Consider the following 15,428-nt stretch of genomic DNA (forward strand, 5'->3'; position numbering starts at 1 on the left):
CATTCACAGGTTTTGGGTATTAAGACATAGATATCCTGACCTCAGGTGATGTGCCCACCTTGCATGGTGAAACCCCATCTCTACTAAAAAAAAAACAAAAAACAAAAATTAGCGAGGTATGGTGGTGTGCGCTTGTAATTCTAGCTACTCAGGAGGCTGAGGCGGGAGAACTGCTTGAACCCAGGAGGCAGAGGTTGCAGTGAGTCGAGATTGTGCCATTGCACTGCAGCCTGGGAGACAAGAGTGAGTACTCCATCTCAAAAAAAAAAAAAAAAAAAAAAGGAGCATAGATATATGTCTATTTGGGGGGCACCACTCAACCCACTATAATGTCCTAGTCCCTGGAACCTATGAATATGTTACATGGCAAAAGGAACTTTGCAGCTGTGATTAAGTTAAGGCTCTTGAGAAGATTTTCCTGGATTATTCATGGGGTCCCAATGTAATCACAAGGTCCTTACAAGAGGGAGGCACAAGGGTCACAGTCAGAGAAGAAGATATAACAATAGAAGCAGAGGAACAGGAGATGTCACAACAGAAGCAAAGGTCAGATTGATATATGGAAGGAACCACAAGCCAGGGAAAAGAGGTAGCCTCTAGAAGCTAGAAAAGGCAGGGAAACCAATTCTCCTCTAGAGTCTCTCGAAGGGACCCAGCATTGCTGATCTATTATAGATTTCTGATCTCCCAAACTGTAAGATGGTACATGTGTGCTGTTTAAACCACTCAAAATGTGAGAATTTTTTAAATAAGCAATAGGAAACCAATACATAATATAAAATGATAAGATAACATAGCACACTCAAAATTAAAACAAGTTATTTCATTTTTAAAAGCATGCAAAGAAACATACAAAGAGCTCTTAGAAGTCATACACATACATAAGCACCTGCACACACATATACAGGTCCACACATACACATGTATACTAGCAAAATGAAAAAATAGAAATCTATAAAGATGTAATTGAGAAAATCACATATAAATGAGAGAAAAACATACAAAAGAAAATACAACAGAACAGTTACAAAACTTAAAGAATCAGAAAGTTGATCCAATGTTCATAAAATAGAAAATTCAGGAGAAAAAAGTGGGAGAAGGGAAATCAATAAAAATAATTTGAAAATGCTTTTCTACAAGCAAAAACATAGGTTCCTATATTGAGATAGGCTACTGAGTGTCTAGACCAATTGATGAAAATATACCCACATGTAGTCACATTACCATGAAGTTTCCAAACATTACAGAGAAAGAAAAGATCCTAAAAGATAACCAGAAGAAGAAAGCATCTGGAATGTTTCAGTAGTAACCATGGAAGTTAGGAAACAATGGGGAAATGTCTTTAACTGTCTGAATGAAAATTATTTCTAACCTACAATTTGATACCTAACCAAACTATCGGGGTAGGATTACGCTATTGTAAAACAGGTAAATTCTAATAAAAATTTACTGTACATATGCTTTTTATCAAGAAGCTACAGTAGTATGTGCTCCACTGGAACAGGACAGTAAACCAGAAATGAGAAATACACAAGATTCAGAAAAATGAGGTCTCTATTTAGAAACAAGGAAAATATAATCCCTGGGATGAAGGAGAAGAGGATCCCTGGTCAGTGGGGCACCAGGTATAAAAGCAACCATTCCAGACTGGAACAGGTCAGGGGATGTTTCAAGACACTGTGCCAAAAACATGGAATTGATAGCACTTCTCATTTATCAGAGGAGATTTAGAAAACTGGTGAGGTTCGGAGCTTGATTCATGACAAGCATATAGAAAGCTAAGCAAATGGGAACTCACAGAGTGGTGAGTTACCAGAGGCTGAGGATGGAGGAGGAATAGGAAGATGTTGATCAAAGTGTAGAAAGTTTTAGTTTGACAGGAAGAATAATTTTTTAAATTGCACATTATGGTGACTATAGTTAATACATTTTTCAAAATTGCTAAGAGAGTAAATTTTAAATGTTCTTACCACAAAAAGGTAAATATTTGATGTGATGGAATGTTAATTAGCTTGATTTAATCATTCCATATTGTATACATCACGTTGCTTTGTACCCCAAATTTATATAATTATAATTTGTCAATTTATAATAAAATTTAAGAAAAGAAAACTAAGTGGGGGAAAAAGGCAAGTGAGGAAAAGGGAAATAATCACTGTTTATCATATAGCTTAGCAAAAATAACATTACGTGTCGTGATAATATAAAAGCTCACTAGTGATCTAACCACAATTTCAAGATATCTATATTCAAAATGGAAAGGATAAGAAAGTACACATGTGCAGGGATGGGGGTGAAGATCACAGATAATGCCTAAAATTTAAAAAATTAAGAAGCAATGGCATCAGTATTAATATTTAACAAATTGAAGAAAAATATGAAAAGAATCAGGTCAAAGAGCTGCAAGTTGTTATTCCTGGGGAGGGGAAAATGGTAGGAAGTAAGAAACTTGTTTTTCTTTGCAAGACCTACAGAATTGTTTATTTCATGAATGTGATTTTTAAAGATCTATGGTACTGTTATGAATGTAGTGAGAGGATATTTTATTTAAGCTGTTTTGCAAAGTTTGATTAGCCTACTGAATAGTACAGTTTAAATATTAATATAAGGAAAGGAGCCTCAAAAAAATTTCAAGATTCACTGCAGGATACTGCATAAAACTAAGGGAAATAATCCTGGTTGAGCTTAATCTTTCTAGGTGGTTCTTCTGTTTTCTCCAGCTGTTAAACATATTTATGACTTTCGACTCCTTTCTTTTGTTCATTTTTGAATTCCAAGCAAGACACACCTTTTACAGCAAGCAATTACCAAAAATAACCCTCCATGGTAAATGTTATCAAATCACTTAAATTATTTTGAAAAAAATGTAGCATATTTCTTTCTACGCCATCACAAGCAGTCATAACCTGTTTTGTCAAGTGTGAAAATCTATGCAAATCTATCCACAAATAATTGTGAATATTATATGAATCAAAATATTTCTTCAGTATTTTTATGAGCATCTACATACAGCAGTATTATAGTTCTCAAATACAACCTATTGATTTTAGGCCACCTGCTGTTTATCTATTTTGTGATTTAAATCCCATCCAATTTTCCAACCTCATGTTGATTAGGCCACCTGATATGCTTCTGGGCCACTCGCCTGAGATGACAATGTGTGAGGAATCATGAATTAATTTTAGTGTTGCCAAAGGAAACCACAAACAGAAAAACAACCCAAATAATGTGTTCTAAGGTTAAAAAGGTAGAGGCGGACATTATTTAGAAACACTATAATTTTTGGTGAAATCATCCTCTCTGATCCATTGGGTTAACCCGTACAGCTGAGGGTGAATGACAATAAGAATTCTGCTCTGTCTCAATATGGTTTCTAAGTACAGACACGGACAGGGCTTCCATGGGCATTAATAAGTCCTATGCTAACCACTCCTCTTACACTGCCGCTAATTATCACTGCATAGCTTGTCTTTTCTCAGAATACAATCCAGAGGATTTGCAATATAGTTATCTTGCCTACAGCTTCTGTGATGGTTCTTAATCTGCCTGCCTATTTTGAGGGCTTGCAATACTACATTTTACAGTAGGTAGCAGAACTGAGTAACTTGCCCTCTGCCCAAGAAAGTGAAGATTTCCTGTGACATTTCTGTACTCTCATTTCTTCCTTCTATGGTGAAGAATATGCTCCTCTATTTCCCACCTCACTGGTTGCTCCTTCCCTGTGGAAAAAGAGTGGCCAGTCAGTTGGTCCCCATCATGAGTGGGTGACTCAAAAGATGGTTCCACTTTTCCTCTTCATAGATCTCAGTATCCTCAATTATAGTGAGCTCTCCTCTCCACTGCCTGTTGCCTCTTCCTAGTTTCTTCTCTCTGGCCCAGCTTTTGAGCCTAATACTGGGTAGATATATCAGATCAACCTTGCTTCGTCAGCCTGCAGTCTTCATTTCAAGGGGAAGAAATAGGAAATTTCACTTTGCATAGTAAAACAATACTAGGAAGCTTTATACTTAATAAACCTGATACTTTGTCCCAACTGGTTCAGTTCTCTCTGTACATGCGTTATTCATCAGAACCCCTGGGGCAAGGAGGGGAGTGGAATATGAAGGGTAAGATTCCAGCACTGAACCCCACCCCGGACTGCCAACAATTACCATAAGATTAAGATATGCTGAGGGCCAAATCAGTTCCTGAAGGAAAACTCCTTTCAGCCAAAGCCTGCCATAACTCCGTTAACCTATAAGGCAAATATTAGTTCTCTCCCCAAAACAGCATTAAAAAGTGGCTCCACTGTGTTTGTCTGGTGCTGGTTTCACAAGTGTGCCCTGGGGATTTCAGACAATAGACTGGTGCTAAAGTAGCAACTGGAATCCTTTACCCAGCCGGCTGGACTCCGACTCCGTTCTGGCATCTAGCCCAGTATATCAAAATTGTGGTTTTCAGTCCATTTTGGAAGCTGCTTCACTAAGCCATGTGACAACCCCAAAAGTTGGTCTGGCACCAGAAGACTTCATCAGATTGCAAACTTGAGAGCCCTCAAGTCGGCTGTTTTTGTATTGATGCCTCCCTTCCCATAATCATTAACAGAAGGTGAGAGGACTGCAGTTGGAACACACCTCACACCTACTATGCAGTTTGTGTTTATGTCTCTGAACCCTCGTAAATCTCCCAGGCTCTGAGCACTTGCCTACTCAAATAAAAAGCATTCTCTGGGGAAAACTCCAGTAAGAGTTTGAGTTATTAGACTAGCTCAACAAACTTACCTGGAAGAAGCACATGGCATGGCTACAGGTTAGTCAGAAAGATTTAAGAGTCTCAGTTTATTTACTGATTTTAACACTAGCAGAAACCGAAACTGTGAATACTCTCGACATAGCCATCTGGTGGTCCCCTTGGAACTTGTGTAAATCACATGTCACATACTAATGTAATGTAGTAGGTAGAGGTCATGACAAATTTCCAGTTGAGAAGTGGTAAATTAGTAGATTATGTCAATGCTGACAGCTCTCAACTTAATGCTTCATTGATTCCACTATTCTTGTAAGAGATTCCTTGTCTGTTAAAACAACCACCACTTAACCATTATTGAATGCCTACTATGCATTCAGCCCTGTGGTAGGCAATAGGAGTTGCAAAAGAATTATTCATACTCCTTGATTTCAAGACGTTTTATCAGTAATATAGACCAATGCAACAGAACAGAGACCTCGGAAATAACACCACACAACTACAACCATCTGATCTTTGACAAACCTGACAAAAACAAGCCATGGGGAAAGGATTCCCTATTTCATAAATGGTGCTGGGAAAACTGGCTAGCCATATGCAGAAAACTGAAACTGCACTCCTTCCTTACACCTTATACAAAAACTAACTCAAGATGGATTAAAGACTTAAACGTAAGACCTAAAACCACAAAAACCCTAGAAGAAAACCTAGGCAATACCATTCAGGACATAGACATGGGCAAAGACTTCATGAATAAAACACCAAAAGCCAAAATAGACAAATGGGATCTAACTAAACTAAAGAGCTTCTGCACAGCCAAAGAAACTACCATCAGAGTGAACAGGCAACCCAGAATGGGAGTAAATTTTTGCAATCTATCCATCTGACAAAGGGCTAATATTCAGAATCTACAAAGAACTTAAACAAATTTACAAGAAAAAAACAACCAATCCCATCAAAAAGTCGGCAACGGATAAGAACAGACACTTTTCAGAAGAAGACAGTTATGTAGCCAACAAACATATGAAAAAAAGCTCATCATCACTGGTCATTAGAGAAATGCAAATTAAAACCACAATGAGATACCTTCAGGCCTCTGAGCCCAGGCCAGGCCATCGCATCCCCTGTGACTTGCACGTATACATCCAGATGGCCTAAAGTAACTGAAGATCCACAAAAGAAGTAAAAACAGCCTTAACTGATGACATTCCGCCATTGTGATTTGTTCCTGCCCCACCCTAACTGATCAATGTACTTTGTAATCTCCCCCACCCTTAAGAAGGTTCTTTGTAATTCTCCCCACCCTTGAGAAAGTACTTTGTGAGATCCACCCCTGCCCACCAGAGAACAACCCCCTTTGACTGTAATTTTCCATTACCTTCCCAAATCCTATAAAACGGCCCCACCCCTATCTCCCTTCGCTGACTCTCTTTTCGGACTCAGCCCGCCTGCACCCAGGTGAAATGAACAGCCATATTGCTCACACAAAGGCTGTTTGGTGGTCTCTTCACATGGACGCGCATGAAATTTGGTGCCGTGACTCAGATTGGGGGACCTCCCTTGGGAGATCAATCCCCCGTCCTCCTGCTCTTTGCTCCATGAGAAAGATCCACCTATGACCTCAGGTCCTCAGACCGACCAGCCCAAGAAACATCTCACCAATTTCAAATCCGGTAAGTGGTCTCTTTTTACTCTCCTCTCCAACTTCCCTCACTATCCCTCAACCTCTTTCTCCTTTCAATCTTGGCGCTACACTTCAATCTCTCCCTTCTTAATTTCAATTCCTTTCATTTTCTGGTAGAGACAAAAGAGACACGTTTTATCCGTGGACCCAAAACTCCGGCACCGGTCACGGACTGGGAAGGCAGCCTTCTCTTGGTGTTTAATCATTGCAGGGACACCTCTCTGATTAAACACCCACGTTTCAAGGGTGTCAGACCACGCAGGGATGCCTGCCTCAGTCCTTCACCCTTAGCGGCAAGTCCCGCTTTTCTGGGGAAGGGGCAAGTACCCCAACCCCTTCTCTCCTTGTCTCTACCCCTTCTCTGCTTTTCCGGGGACAGGGTAAGTACCCCAACCCCTTCTCTCCTCGTCTCTACCCCTTCTCTGCTTTTCCGGGGACAGGGCAAGTACCCCAACCCCTTCTCTCCTTGTCTCTACCCCTTCTCTGCTTGTCTCTACCCCTTCTCTGCTTTTCCGGGGACAGGGCAAGTACCCCAACACATTCTCTCCTTGTCTCTACCCCTTATCTGCTTTTCCAGGGACAGGGTTAGTAGCCCAACCCCTTCTCTCCTTGTCTGTACCCCTTCTCTGCCTTTCCTGGGGCAGGGGCAAGTACCCCTCAACCCCTTCTCCTTCATCCTTAGCAGCAAGTCCCGCTTTCCTGGGGCGGGGGAAAGTACCCCTCAACCCCTTGTCCTTCACCCTTAGTGGCAAGTCCCGCTTTTCTAGGGGGCAAGAACCCCCAAACCCCTTCCCTCCATGTCTCTACGCTCTCTTTTCTCTGGGTTTGCTTCCTTCAGTATGGGCAACCTTCCACCCTCCATTCCTCCTTCTTCTCCCTTAGCCTGTGTGCTCAAGAACTTAAAACCTCTTCAACTTACACCTGACCTAAAACCTAAATGCCTTATTTTGTTCTGCAATGCCGCCTGACCCCAGTACAAACTCGACAGTAGTTCCAAATAGCCGGAAAATGGGACTTTCAATGTTTCCATCCTACAAGATCTAAATAATTATTGTCATAAAATGGGCAAATGGTCTGAGGTGCCTGACGTCCAGGCATTCTTTTACACATCAGTCCATTCCTAGTCTCTGTGCCCAGTGCAACTCATCCCAAATCTTCCTTCTTTCCCTCCCGCCTGTCCCCTCAGTCCCAACCCCAAGCATCGCTGAGTCTTTCTAATCTTCCTTTTCTACAGACCCATCTGACCTCTCCCCTCCTTGCCAGCCCAAGCTAGGTCCCAATTCTTCCTCAGCCTCCGCTCCTCCACCCTGTAATCTTTTGATCGCATCCCCTCCTCACACCTGGTCTGGCTTACAGTTTCGTTCTGTGACTAGCCCTCCCCCACCTGCCCAGCAATTTATTCTTAAAAAGGTGGCTGGAGCCAAAGGCATAGTCAACGTTAATGCTCCTTTTTCTTTATCCCAAATCAGATAGCGTTTAAGCTCTTTTTCATCAAATATAAAAACCCAGCCCAGTTCATGGCTCGTTTGGCAGCAACCCTGAGACGCTTTACAGCCCTAGACCCTAAAAGGTCAAAAGGCCATCTTATTCTCAATATACATTTTATTACCCAATCTGCTCCCGACATTAAATAAAACTCCAAAAATTAAATTCCGGCCCTGAAACCCCACAACAGGATTTAATTAACCTCGCTTTCAAGGTGTACAATAATAGAAAAAAGTTGCAATTCCTTGCCTCCACTGTGAGACAAACCCCAGCCACATCTCCAGCACACAAGAACTTCCAAACGCCTGAACCGCAGCGGCCAGGTGTTCCTCCAGAACCTCCTCCCCCAGGAGCTTGCTACAAGTGCCAGAAATCTATCTGACCACCAGGCCAAGGAATGCCTGCAGCCCAGGATTCCTCCTAAGCCGTGTCCCATCTGTGCGGGACCCCACTGGAAATTGGACTGTTCAACTCACCTGGCAGACACTCCCAGAGCCTCTGGAACTCTGGCCCAAGGCTTTCTGACCGACTCCTTCTCGGCTTTGTGGCTGAAGACTGATGCTGCCCGATCGCCTCGGAAGCCCCGTAGACCATCACGGACGCCGAGCTTTGGGTAACTCTCACAGTGGAAGGTAAGTCCATCCCCTTCTTAATCAATACGGAGGCTACCCACTCCACATTACCTTCTTTTCAAGGGCCTGTTTCCCTTGCCTCCATAACTGTTGTGGGTATTGACGGCCAGGCTTCTAAACTTCTTAAAACTCCCCAACTCTGGTGCCAACTTAGACAGTACTCTTTTAAGCACTCCTTTTTAGTTATCCCCACCTGCCCAGTTCCCTTATTAGGCTGAGACACTTTAACTAAATTATCTGCTTCCCTGACTATTCCTGGACTACAGCTATATCTCATTGCCACCCTTCTTTCCAATCCAAAGCCTCCTTTGCGTCCTCCTCTTGTATCCCCCCACCTTAACCCACAAGTATAAGATACCTCTACTCCCTCCTTGGCGACCGATCATGTACCCCTTACCATCTCATTAAAACCTAATCACCCTTACCCCACTCAACGCCAATATCCCATCCTGCAGCATGCTTTAAAAAGATTAAAGCCTGTTATCACTCGCCTGCTACAGCATGGCCTTTTAAAGCCTATAAACTCTCCTTACAATTCCCCCATTTTACCTGTCCTAAAACCAGACAAGCCTTACAAGTTAGTTCAGGATCTGCGCCTTATCAACCAAATTGTTTTGCCTAGCCACTCCATGGTGCCAAACCTATATACTCTCCTATCCTCAATACCTGCCTCTGCAACCCATTATTCTGTTCTAGATCTCAAACATGCTTTCTTTACTATTCCTTTGCACCCTTAATCCCAGCCTCTCTTCGCTTTCACTTGGACTGACCCTGACACCCATCAGGCTCAGTAAATTACCTAAGCTGTACTGCCACAAAGCTTCACAGACAGCCCCCATTACTTCAATCAAGCCCAAATTTCTTCCTCATCTGTTACCTATCTCGACATAATTCTCATAAAAACACACGTGCTCTCCTTGCCAATTGGGTCCGACTGATCTCTCAAACTCAAGCACCTTCTACAAAACAACAACTCCTTTCCTTCCTAGGCATGGTTAGCGTGGTCAGAATTCTTACACAAGAGCTAGGACCACACCCTGTAGCCTTTCTGTCCAAACAACTTGACCTTACTGTTTTAGCCTAGCCCTCATGTCTGCATGCAGTGGCTGCCGCTGCTTTAATACTTTTAGAGGCCCTCAAAATCACAAACTATGCTCAACTCACTCTCTACAGTTCTCATAACTTCCAAAATCTATTTTCTTCCTCATACCTGACGCATATACTTTCTGCTTCCCGGCTCCTTCAGGTATACTCACTCTTAGTTGAGTCTCCCACAATTACCGTTGTTCCTGGCCCAGACTTCAATCCGGCCTCTCACATTATTCCTGATACCACACCTGACCCCCATTACTGTATCTCTCTGATCCACCTGACATTCACCCCATTTCCCCAAATTTCCTTCTTTCCTGTTCCTCACCCTGATCATGCTTGATTTATTGATGGCGGTTCCACCAGGCCTAATCACCACACACCAGCAAAGGCAGGTTATGCTATAGTACAAGCCACTAACTCGCCTCTTAGAACCTCTCATTTCCTTTCCATTGTGGAAATCTCTCCTCAAGGAAATAACTTCTCAGTGTTCCATCTGCTATTCTACTACTCCTCGGGGATTATTCAGGCCCCCTCCCTTCCCTACACATCAAGCTCGAGGATTTGCCCCGCCCAGGACTGGCAAATTAGCTTTACTCAACATGCCCTGAGTCAGATAACTAAAATACCTCTTAGTCTAGGTAGATACTTTCACTGGATAGGTAGAGGCCTTTCCTATAGGGTCTGAGAAGGCCACCGCAGTCATTTCTTCCCTTCTGTCAGACATAATTCCTCAGTTTAGCCTTCCCACCTCAATACAGTCTGATAACAGATGAGCCTTTATTAGTCAAATCAGCCAAGCAGTTTTTCAGGCTCTTAGTATTCAGTGAAACCTTTATATCCCTTATGGTCCTCTGTCTTCAAGAAAAGTAGAATGGACTAAAGGTCTTTTAAAAACACACCTCACCAAGCTCAGCCACCAACTTAAAAAGGCCTGGACAATACTTTTACCACTTTCCCTTCTCAGAATTCAGGCCTGTCTTTGGAATGCTACAGGGTACAGCCCATTTAAGCTCCTGTATAGACGCTCCTTTTTATTAGGCCCCAGTCTCATTCCAGACACCAGACCAACTTAGACTGTGCCCCAAAAAACTTGTCATCCCTACTATCTTCTGTCTAGTCATACTCCTATTCACCGTTCTCAACTACTCATACATGCCCTGCTCTTGTTTACACTGCCGGTTTACACTGTTTTTCCAAGCCATCACAGCTGATATCTCCTGGTGCTATCCTCAAACTGCCACTCTTAACTCTTGAAGTAAATAAATAATCTTTGCTGGCAGGACTATGCTGAATCTCCTTAGGCACTCTCTAATCAGATATCCTGAGTCGTCCCAATTCTTAGACCTTTTATACCTGTTTTTCTCCTTCTGTTATTCCATTTAGTTTCTCAATTCATCCAAAACCGTATCCAGGCCATCACCAATCATTCTATAAGACAAATGTTTCTTCTAATATCCCCACAATATCACCCCTTACCACAAGACCTCCCTTCAGCTTAATCTCTCCCACTCTAAGTTCCCACGCCGCCCCTAATCCCGCTTGAAGCAGCCCTGAGAAACATCACCCATTCTCTCTCCATACCACCCCCCAAAAATTTTCGCCACCCCAACACTTCAACACTATTTTGTTTTATTTGTCTTATTAATATAAGAAGGCAGGAACGTCAGGCCTCTGAGCCCAGGCCAGGCCATCGCATCCCCTGTGACTTGCACTTATACATCCAGATGGCCTAAAGTAACTGAAGATCCACAAAAGTAAAAACAGCCTTAACTGATGACATTCCGCCATTGTGATTTGTTCCTGCCCCACCCTAACTGATCAATGTACTTTGTAATCTCCCCCACCCTTAAGAAGGTTCTTTGTAATTCTCCCCACCCTTGAGAATGTACTTTGTGAGATCCACCCCTGCCCACCAGAGAACAACCCCCTTTGACTGTAATTTTCCATTACCTTCCCAAATCCTATAAAATGGCCCCACCCCTATCTCCCTTCGCTGACTCTCTTTTCGGACTCAGCCCGCCTGCACCCAGGTGAAATAAACAGCCATGTTGCTCATACAAAGGCTGTTTGGTGGTCTCTTCACACGGACGCGCATGAAAGATACCCTCACACCAGTTAGAATAGAGATCATTAAAGAGTCAGGAAACAACAGATGCTGGAGAGGATGTGGAGAAATAGGAATGCTTTTACAGTGTTGGTGGGAATGTAAATTAGTTCAACCATTGGGGAAGACAGTGTGGCAATTCCTTCAAGGATCTAGAACCAGAAATACCATTTGACCCAGCAATCCCATTACTGGGTATATACCTAAAGGATTATAAATCATTCTACTGTTAAGACACATGCATGCACACGTATGTTTTTTGCTGCACTGTTCACAATAGCAAAGACTTGGAACAAACCCAAATGCCCATCAATGATAGACTGGATAAAGAAAATGTGGCACATATACACTATGAAGTACTATGCAGCCATAAGAAAAGGATGAGTTCATGTCCTTTGCAGGGACATGGATGAAGCTGGAAACCATCATTCTCAGCAAACTAACACAAGAACAGAAAATCAAACACTGCATGTTCTCATTCATAAGTGGGAATTGAACAATGAGACACATGGACACAGGGAGGGGAACATCATACACCAGGGGGTATGTCATGGGGGTTTGGGGGTTAGGGGAGGGATAGCATTAGGAGAAATACCCAATGTAGATGATGGGTTGATGGGTGCAGCAAACTACCCTGGCACGTGTATACCTATGTAACAAACCTGCCCATTCTGCACACGTATCCCAGAACTTAAAGTATAATTTTAAAAAAGTTGTTTTATAATCTAATTGGTTACTGACAACTAAGGTACGTTAGACCATTAGCAAAAGTAAATTAAGTGATAAGTATTGTGGTAGGGACCTCAGGTGATATAGGAATTGGGCAGAGAGAGACGTTAACATGGTTAACTCCAAAAGTGGTATGACCTAGAAAATGGGTAGACAGGTTTGAGTAAGTGGAAGGAGAGAAAAGAAATTTCTAGGCATAGAGGCAGTGTTTCTCAAGAAACTGAAAGACAAATATGCAGGTCCTGCTTATGGAAAAGGGAAGACAGAAGGTGTCTTGCTTAGGAAGAATGAGTACAAGGATATAGAGTGAATTTAATCAGAAATGACAGTTATGGACAAATCCTGAATAAAGGATTTTAGAAGTCAAACCAAAGGGTTTAAAACTGATACAGGAGTAAATAAATTATTAAAGATTTTAGGGAGGAAAGTGAAAATATTAAGGTCAAGTTTAAATGTGAACAATGAGATATAAGTAAACACCAAATGGCATTTGTTGCTTGGCCAGACTTAAAAGCCTCCATTTCAACTTGCTCCCACTCATAATGAGGACAGTAACCAAAGGTTAGACATTCGAAAAATGACCTTGGATACAAAAGCAGTGTCAGCAATTGTTTACTTTTGACAGGCATTTGTTGACTGAAAGACATTTATGACATGACGTTAACTATAATTATGCAGACCAACGGATAGAATAGGATAGATGCAGTCAATTCTAAATGGCTTTTCTCTTGAAGTTGTTTGTTTGTTTTTGAGATTGGGTCTCACTCTATCACCCAGGCTGGAATGCAATGGTGCTAACATGACTCTCTGCTGCCTCAGCCTCCAGGGCTCAGGCGATCTTCCTGCCTCATCCTTCTAAGTAGCTGAGACCAGAGGTGCACACCAACACACCCAGCTAATTTTTAAATTATTTGTTGAGATGGGGTCTCCCTATGTTGCACAGGCTGGTCTCAAACTCCTGGGCTCAAGTGATCCTCCCACCTCAGTCTCCCAAAGTGAGGGATTACAGGTGTGAGACACCACGCCTGGCCCCCTTGAAGTTTTAATTATTCTATCTTAGGAAAATCCTCCAAGAAGGGCAAATTTGTTTTTTCCATTATAGGCAGCCTAGTGATTACTCCATAAATATTACTTTAAACAATGTAAATGCCAGATTCTTAATTTTCTTGACAACATTAAAACATTAAAATCATTCATTAATGAAGTTGCTTTATTTGGAAAAAATTACTGGGAAAAAGTATTTAAAGAATCAAAACTATCAATATATTCCAGTTTTGTGCATTTTATTTACTTTTACCCTCTGAATGAAGTGACCACTCTTATTTGTCAAGGAATGTTTTTACTTTTATTCCCTTATTCCAAAAAAATTGCATAATTCCTACAAAATACCACTTAAAAAAATCTTGAGGTAGCCTGTTTTTTATTTTAAGTTTTTTAAGGATTGCTGGGGAAATGCTGGTAAGAGATAAGTCACTTTCTACTAACACTTTACAAGCCTTCTTCAACCTTAATTGCTAGGATGAGTAAACAAAAAACTTTTAAATTTTGTGGTTGTGGAAATTTAAAAAGCAAAGCATCATCCCTTTCCAACTCCTGCTCTTTCTCCTGGGACTATCACTGGTGTCTCCTCTGTTCCTCCAAGTCTGTCATTCCTGCGGGTTTTTCTGGCCACTAAAGGACAGCAGGCTATCCAGAATGCCATTCTCCACCCCCTCCTAAGAGCCAGTGGTCACAAGCCTGTGCTCTGTTCCACACTTGTAGCATCCAGGTGGAATTTAAAATAGAATGGATGGGGACCCAGTTATGTAAAAAGTCACCTCTGGTCTTCTGTTCTATCATGGGAGTTAAGACCAGCTGGGGTGCTTCTGGTATCAGTTTCCAGCACATAAGTCTCTGTGATCTGCAGCAGAAATTCTTACAACAGGGTCCTTAGAAGTCTCGTCCTCTGATGGGCTGCCAGAGGCAGAGTCCAAGGCATATCTCTGCAGGCAGACTTTTTTTGCTGAGTTTCCCAGGGACTGAGAGAAAACTATCAGAAGGAAGAGGCTCCCCTGTATTCTACAACTAGCAATCTACAACTGTCTTGGGCAGAAGATGGGATTTATTGCTGTCTAGCTACTTATCTGGTTCAGTTGGCTCAGTGGATTGGAGATGACAACAGTCACAGATTCAGCATCTTGAGAGAGCTCTTTTGAGTGAAATGAGTATGCTTGAAATCTGGCTCTCCCCTCCCTAATTCCTTTTCCCAGAATACAGCTCAGAGCACCTTACCTCTGGCTAGGAAAAAGAGTTTAAGTGTATGCCGTCTATGTGGAATCCAGAGACTACAGGTGCTTGAGTAACCAATGCAAACTTGCAGTCATATGGTGATTTTCTTAACATCACTAGTCAAAATCTAGGCAGCTGGGCTCAGATCATGAAATGACATAATATTAGCCCTCATTTAAGTGTTTATTAAATGATTAATGATATGATCTTTACAACACTTTATGCATATGGACACTAGAAGCTTAAAAAGTTTATACAGTACAGTAAACCTCAGGTCTCACATTCTACTGGTCAGTGAATATTTTGTCGTCTCTTCAATCAAAATATAATAAATAGGAAATTAAGCTCCTGCTTGCTGAGAAAGAAATCAATAATTGAAAATGTGCAGTTGTATACATGTTTGGAATTGATCTTTTACTTCATTCATCAAGTCTAAATAGCATAATCCCCTCCGATGAGAGTAGAGTTGAATGCTTTATATTAATAGACATAAATTCGATTATGAAAGAGCTCCTCAACTTCATATGTCAGGATAAAATATCTGTAACTTCTTATATTCTCCAAATAAAATTTCATATGATCTGACAAGATTATATTTTAAAATTCAACCATTTTAAATGACTTCTGCAATTAAAATAGATTCATTTTCCTTGAAATCCAGAAGCAAAAGTGAAGCTGGAGATATTAAGACAAGATGGGCACCAAAAAA

The sequence above is a fragment of the Pan paniscus genome, chromosome 6 (assembly GCF_029289425.2).
Source record: "Pan paniscus chromosome 6, NHGRI_mPanPan1-v2.0_pri, whole genome shotgun sequence".
NCBI classification, from domain to species: domain Eukaryota; kingdom Metazoa; phylum Chordata; class Mammalia; order Primates; family Hominidae; genus Pan; species Pan paniscus.